This window comes from Coregonus lavaretus, assembly GCF_964263955.1.
Source record: "Coregonus lavaretus genome assembly, contig: HAP1_SCAFFOLD_253, whole genome shotgun sequence".
Classification (NCBI taxonomy): domain Eukaryota; kingdom Metazoa; phylum Chordata; class Actinopteri; order Salmoniformes; family Salmonidae; genus Coregonus; species Coregonus lavaretus.
In genome coordinates, this window is record NW_028164325.1 from 1 (window position 1) to 7,703 (window position 7,703).

Sequence of the window (7,703 nt, forward strand, 5' to 3'; positions counted from 1 at the left end):
TAGGACCAGTAAAGGCTATGGCATTGAGCCACTATTTAGCAATGTGAGTAAGAGTCAGGCCAGACAACAAAGACAACTGAGAAACTAAGATAAAGAGGCCTCCCAATTTAGGGAGGGGAGAAACTGTTATGAAAACATGGTGCAGAATATTGTGAGAACGGCAATAACTGAGTAAAGCAGGGAGTAGGATATGTGTGTGTGTGTGTGTATGTATGTGTGTATGCATGTGTGTATATGTGTGTGTGTGTGAACTGAAGGTCAGTAGAGCAGTTTTAGAGTGGAAAACTACAGCCCGCCTACAGAGGGAAGGGATTTCTTTTTGTATGACGTATTAGTATAAAAGATGGACTCTGAAATTGTGATGGCAGAATTCTCAATGAATAAATATCTCTGACCATGCAGACCGGGACTCTGGCCGTTACTTAAATCCCAAAAGACTTACAACCTTTTGGGAGACGCACAGAGACACTAAAATAGTTTGTTAAATAATTCACTTAACAAAATATCAAGGCAGTTGTCATTAAATGTTACAATATGTTTTATTTATTGTGATTTGTGTAGAGCAAAACATTATATTCTATTCAATTATAAAGCCCTTTGTAAAAAAAATACTGCATTACCTAAAATGGTTACTAACCTATAGAAGTATGAGATACCATGCCCGGTCACAGGGATGGAGAACTCCTTCCTTCTGTCACTACAGATTTAGATGGATAACTCCTTCCTTCTGTCACTACAGATTTAGATGGATAACTCCTTCCTTCTGTCACTACAGATTTAGATGGATAACTCCTTCCTTCTGTCACTACAGATTTAGATGGAGAACTCCTTCCTTCTGTCACTACAGATTTAGATGGAGAACTCCTTCCTTCTGTCACTACAGATTTAGATGGAGAACTCCTTCCTTCTGTCACTACAGATTTAGATGGAGAACTCCTTCCTTCTGTCACTACAGATTTAGATGGATAACTCCTTCCTTCTGTCACTACAGATTTAGATGGAGAACTCCTTCCTTCTGTCACTACAGATTTAGATGGAGAACTCCTTCCTTCTGTCACTACAGATTTAGATGGAGAACTCCTTCCTTCTGTCACTACAGATTTAGATGGAGAACTCCTTCCTTCTGTCACTACAGATTTAGATGGAGAACTCCTTCCTTCTGTCACTACAGATTTAGATGGATAACTCCTTCCTTCTGTCACTACAGATTTAGATGGAGAACTCCTTCCTTCTGTCACTACAGATTTAGATGGAGAACTCCTTCCTTCTGTCACTACAGATTTAGATGGATAACTCCTTCCTTCTGTCACTACAGATTTAGATGGAGAACTCCTTCCTTCTGTCACTACAGATTTCGATGGATAACTCCTTCCTTCTGTCACTACAGATTTAGATGGAGAACTCCTTCCTTCTGTCACTACAGATTTAGATGGAGAACTCCTTCCTTCTGTCACTACAGATTTAGATGGAGAACTCCTTCCTTCTGTCACTACAGATTTAGATGGAGAACTCCTTCCTTCTGTCACTACAGATTTAGATGGAGAACTCCTTCCTTCTGTCACTACAGATTTAGATGGATAACTCCTTCCTTCTGTCACTACAGATTTAGATGGATAACTCCTTCCTTCTGTCACTACAGATTTAGAAGGAGAACTCCTTCCTTCTGTCACTACAGATTTAGATGGAGAACTCCTTCCTTCTGTCACTACAGATTTAGATGGATAACTCCTTCCTTCTGTCACTACAGATTTAGATGGATAACTCCTTCCTTCTGTCACTACAGATTTAGATGGAGAACTCCTTCCTTCTGTCACTACAGATTTAGATGGAGAACTCCTTCCTTCTGTCACTACAGATTTAGATGGATAACTCCTTCCTTCTGTCACTATAGATTTAGATGGAGAACTCCTTCCTTCTGTCACTACAGATTTAGATGGATAACTCCTTCCTTCTGTCACTACAGATTTAGATGGATAACTCCTTCCTTCTGTCACTACAGATTTAGATGGAGAACTCCTTCCTTCTGTCACTACAGATTTAGATGGATAACTCCTTCCTTCTGTCACTACAGATTTAGATGGAGAACTCCTTCCTTCTGTCACTACAGATTTAGATGGAGAACTCCTTCCTTCTGTCACTACAGATTTAGATGGAGAACTCCTTCCTTCTGTCACTACAGATTTAGATGGATAACTCCTTCCTTCTGTCACTATAGATTTAGATGGATAACTCCTTCCTTCTGTCACTACAGATTTAGAAGGAGAACTCCTTCCTTCTGTCACTACAGATTTAGATGGATAACTCCTTCTTTCTGTCACTACAGATTTAGATGGATAACTCCTTCCTTCTGTCACTACAGATTTCGATGGATAACTCCTTCCTTCTGTCACTACAGATTTCGATGGATAACTCCTTCCTTCTGTCACTACAGATTTCGATGGAGAACTCCTTCCTTCTGTCACTACAGATTTAGATGGAGAACTCCTTCCTTCTGTCACTACAGATTTAGATGGATAACTCCTTCCTTCTGTCACTACAGATTTAGATGGATAACTCCTTCCTTCTGTCACTACAGATTTAGATGGATAACTCCTTCCTTCTGTCACTACAGATTTAGATGGATAACTCCTTCCTTCTGTCACTACAGATTTAGAAGGAGAACTCCTTCCTTCTGTCACTACAGATTTAGATGGATAACTCCTTCTTTCTGTCACTACAGATTTAGATGGATAACTCCTTCCTTCTGTCACTACAGATTTCGATGGATAACTCCTTCCTTCTGTCACTACAGATTTCGATGGATAACTCCTTCCTTCTGTCACTACAGATTTCGATGGAGAACTCCTTCCTTCTGTCACTACAGATTTAGATGGAGAACTCCTTCCTTCTGTCACTACAGATTTAGATGGATAACTCCTTCCTTCTGTCACTACAGATTTAGATGGATAACTCCTTCCTTCTGTCACTACAGATTTAGATGGATAACTCCTTCCTTCTGTCACTACAGATTTAGATGGAGAACTCCTTCCTTCTGTCACTACAGATTTAGATGGAGAACTCCTTCCTTCTGTCACTACAGATTTAGATGGATAACTCCTTCCTTCTGTCACTACAGATTTAGATGGATAACTCCTTCCTTCTGTCACTACAGATTTAGATGGATAACTCCTTCCTTCTGTCACTACAGATTTAGATGGATAACTCCTTCCTTCTGTCACTACAGATTTAGATGGATAACTACTTCCTTCTGTCACTACAGATTTAGATGGAGAACTTCCTTCTGTCACTACAGATTTAGATGGAGAACTCCTTCCTTCTGTCACTACAGATTTAGATGGATAACTCCTTCCTTCTGTCACTACAGATTTAGATGGAGAACTCCTTCCTTCTGTCTCTACAGATTTAGATGGATAACTCCTTCCTTCTGTCACTACAGATTTAGATGGATAACTCCTTCCTTCTGTCACTACAGATTTAGATGGATAACTCCTTCCTTCTGTCACTACAGATTTAGATGGAGAACTCCTTCCTTCTGTCACTACAGATTTAGATGGAGAACTCCTTCCTTCTGTCACTACAGATTTAGATGGATAACTCCTTCCTTCTGTCACTACAGATTTAGATGGATAACTCCTTCCTTCTGTCACTACAGATTTAGATGGATAACTCCTTCCTTCTGTCACTACAGATTTAGATGGATAACTCCTTCCTTCTGTCACTACAGATTTAGATGGATAAGTCCTTCCTTCTGTCACTACAGATTTAGATGGAGAACTCCTTCCTTCTGTCACTACAGATTTAGATGGATAACTCCTTCCTTCTGTCACTACAGATTTAGATGGATAACTCCTTCCTTCTGTCACTACAGATTTAGATGGATAACTCCTTCCTTCTGTCACTACAGATTTAGATGGAGAACTCCTTCCTTCTGTCACTACAGATTTAGATGGAGAACTCCTTCCTTCTGTCACTACAGATTTAGATGGATAACTCCTTCCTTCTGTCACTATAGATTTAGATGGAGAACTCCTTCCTTCTGTCACTACAGATTTAGATGGATAACTCCTTCCTTCTGTCACTACAGATTTAGATGGATAACTCCTTCCTTCTGTCACTACAGATTTAGATGGAGAACTCCTTCCTTCTGTCACTACAGATTTAGATGGATAACTCCTTCCTTCTGTCACTACAGATTTAGATGGAGAACTCCTTCCTTCTGTCACTACAGATTTAGATGGAGAACTCCTTCCTTCTGTCACTACAGATTTAGATGGAGAACTCCTTCCTTCTGTCACTACAGATTTAGATGGATAACTCCTTCCTTCTGTCACTATAGATTTAGATGGATAACTCCTTCCTTCTGTCACTACAGATTTAGAAGGAGAACTCCTTCCTTCTGTCACTACAGATTTAGATGGATAACTCCTTCTTTCTGTCACTACAGATTTCGATGGATAACTCCTTCCTTCTGTCACTACAGATTTCGATGGATAACTCCTTCCTTCTGTCACTACAGATTTCGATGGATAACTCCTTCCTTCTGTCACTACAGATTTAGATGGAGAACTCCTTCCTTCTGTCACTACAGATTTAGATGGAGAACTCCTTCCTTCTGTCACTACAGATTTAGATGGATAACTCCTTCCTTCTGTCACTACAGATTTAGATGGATAACTCCTTCCTTCTGTCACTACAGATTTAGATGGATAACTCCTTCCTTCTGTCACTACAGATTTAGATGGAGAACTCCTTCCTTCTGTCACTACAGATTTAGATGGAGAACTCCTTCCTTCTGTCACTACAGATTTAGATGGATAACTCCTTCCTTCTGTCACTACAGATTTAGATGGATAACTCCTTCCTTCTGTCACTACAGATTTAGATGGATAACTCCTTCCTTCTGTCACTACAGATTTAGATGGATAACTCCTTCCTTCTGTCACTACAGATTTAGATGGATAACTACTTCCTTCTGTCACTACAGATTTAGATGGAGAACTTCCTTCTGTCACTACAGATTTAGATGGAGAACTCCTTCCTTCTGTCACTACAGATTTAGATGGATAACTCCTTCCTTCTGTCACTACAGATTTAGATGGATAACTCCTTCCTTCTGTCTCTACAGATTTAGATGGATAACTCCTTCCTTCTGTCACTACAGATTTAGATGGATAACTCCTTCCTTCTGTCACTACAGATTTAGATGGATAACTCCTTCCTTCTGTCACTACAGATTTAGATGGAGAACTCCTTCCTTCTGTCACTACAGATTTAGATGGAGAACTCCTTCCTTCTGTCACTACAGATTTAGATGGATAACTCCTTCCTTCTGTCACTACAGATTTAGATGGATAACTCCTTCCTTCTGTCACTACAGATTTAGATGGATAACTCCTTCCTTCTGTCACTACAGATTTAGATGGATAACTCCTTCCTTCTGTCACTACAGATTTAGATGGATAACTCCTTCCTTCTGTCACTACAGATTTAGATGGATAACTCCTTCCTTCTGTCACTACAGATTTAGATGGATAACTCCTTCCTTCTGTCACTACAGATTTAGATGGATAACTCCTTCCTTCTGTCACAACAGATTTAGATGGAGAACTCCTTCCTTCTGTCACTACATATTTAGATGGATAACTCCTTCCTTCTGTCACTACAGATTTAGATGGATAACTCCTTCCTTCTGTCACTACAGATTTAGATGGATAACTCATTCCTTCTGTCACTACAGATTTAGATGGAGAACTCCTTCCTTCTGTCACTACAGATTTAGATGGATAACTCCTTCCTTCTGTCACTACAGATTTAGATGGAGAACTCCTTCATTCTGTCACTACAGATTTAGATGGATAACTCCTTCCTTCTGTCACTACAGATTTAGATGGAGAACTCCTTCCTTCTGTCACTACAGATTTAGATGGATAAGTCCTTCCTTCTGTCACTACAGATTTAGATGGAGAACTCCTTCCTTCTGTCACTACAGATTTAGATGGATAACTCCTTCCTTCTGTCACTACAGATTTAGATGGAAAACTCCTTCCTTCTGTCACTACAGATTTAGATGGATAACTCCTTCCTTCTGTCACTACAGATTTAGATGGATAACTCCTTCCTTCTGTCACTACAGATTTAGATGGATAACTCCTTCCTTCTGTCACTACAGATTTAGATGGAGAACTCCTTCCTTCTGTCACTACAGATTTAGATGGAGAACTCCTTCCTTCTGTCACTACAGATTTAGATGGATAACTCCTTCCTTCTGTCACTACAGATTTAGATGGATAACTCCTTCCTTCTGTCACTATAGATTTAGATGGAGAACTCCTTCCTTCTGTCACTACAGATTTAGATGGATAACTCCTTCCTTCTGTCACTACAGATTTAGATGGAGAACTTCCTTCTGTCACTACAGATTTAGATGGAGAACTCCTTCCTTCTGTCACTACAGATTTAGATGGATAACTCCTTCCTTCTGTCACTACAGATTTAGATGGAGAACTCCTTCCTTCTGTCACTACAGATTTAGATGGAGAACTCCTTCCTTCTGTCACTACAGATTTAGATGGATAACTCCTTCCTTCTGTCTCTACAGATTTAGATGGATAACTCCTTCCTTCTGTCACTACAGATTTAGATGGATAACTCCTTCCTTCTGTCACTACAGATTTAGATGGATAACTCCTTCCTTCTGTCACTACAGATTTAGATGGATAACTCCTTCCTTCTGTCACTACAGATTTAGATGGATAACTCCTTCCTTCTGTCACTACAGATTTAGATGGATAACTCCTTCCTTCTGTCACTACAGATTTAGATGGATAACTCCTTCCTTCTGTCACTACAGATTTAGATGGATAACTCCTTCCTTCTGTCACTACAGATTTAGATGGATAACTCCTTCCTTCTGTCACTACAGATTTAGATGGATAACTCCTTCCTTCTGTCACTACAGATTTAGATGGATAACTCCTTCCTTCTGTCACTACAGATTTAGATGGATAACTCCTTCCTTCTGTCACTACAGATTTAGATGGAGAACTCCTTCCTTCTGTCACAACAGATTTAGATGGAGAACTCCTTCCTTCTGTCACTACAGATTTAGATGGAGAACTCCTTCCTTCTGTCACTACAGATTTAGATGGATAACTCCTTCCTTCTGTCACTACAGATTTAGATGGAGAACTCCTTCCTTCTGTCACTACAGATTTAGATGGATAAGTCCTTCCTTCTGTCACTACAGATTTAGATGGAGAACTCCTTCCTTCTGTCACTACAGATTTAGATGGATAACTCCTTCCTTCTGTCACTACAGATTTAGATGGATAACTCCTTCCTTCTGTCACTACAGATTTAGATGGAGAACTCCTTCCTTCTGTCACTACAGATTTAGATGGATAACTCCTTCCTTCTGTCACTACAGATTTAGATGGAGAACTCCTTCCTTCTGTCACTACAGATTTAGATGGATAACTCCTTCCTTCTGTCACTACAGATTTAGATGGATAACTCCTTCCTTCTGTCACTATAGATTTAGATGGAGAACTCCTTCCTTCTGTCACTACAGATTTAGATGGATAACTCCTTCCTTCTGTTACTACAGATTTAGATGGATAACTCCTTCCTTCTGTCACTACAGATTTAGATGGAGAACTCCTTCCTTCTGTCACTACATATTTAGATGGATAACTCCTTCCTTC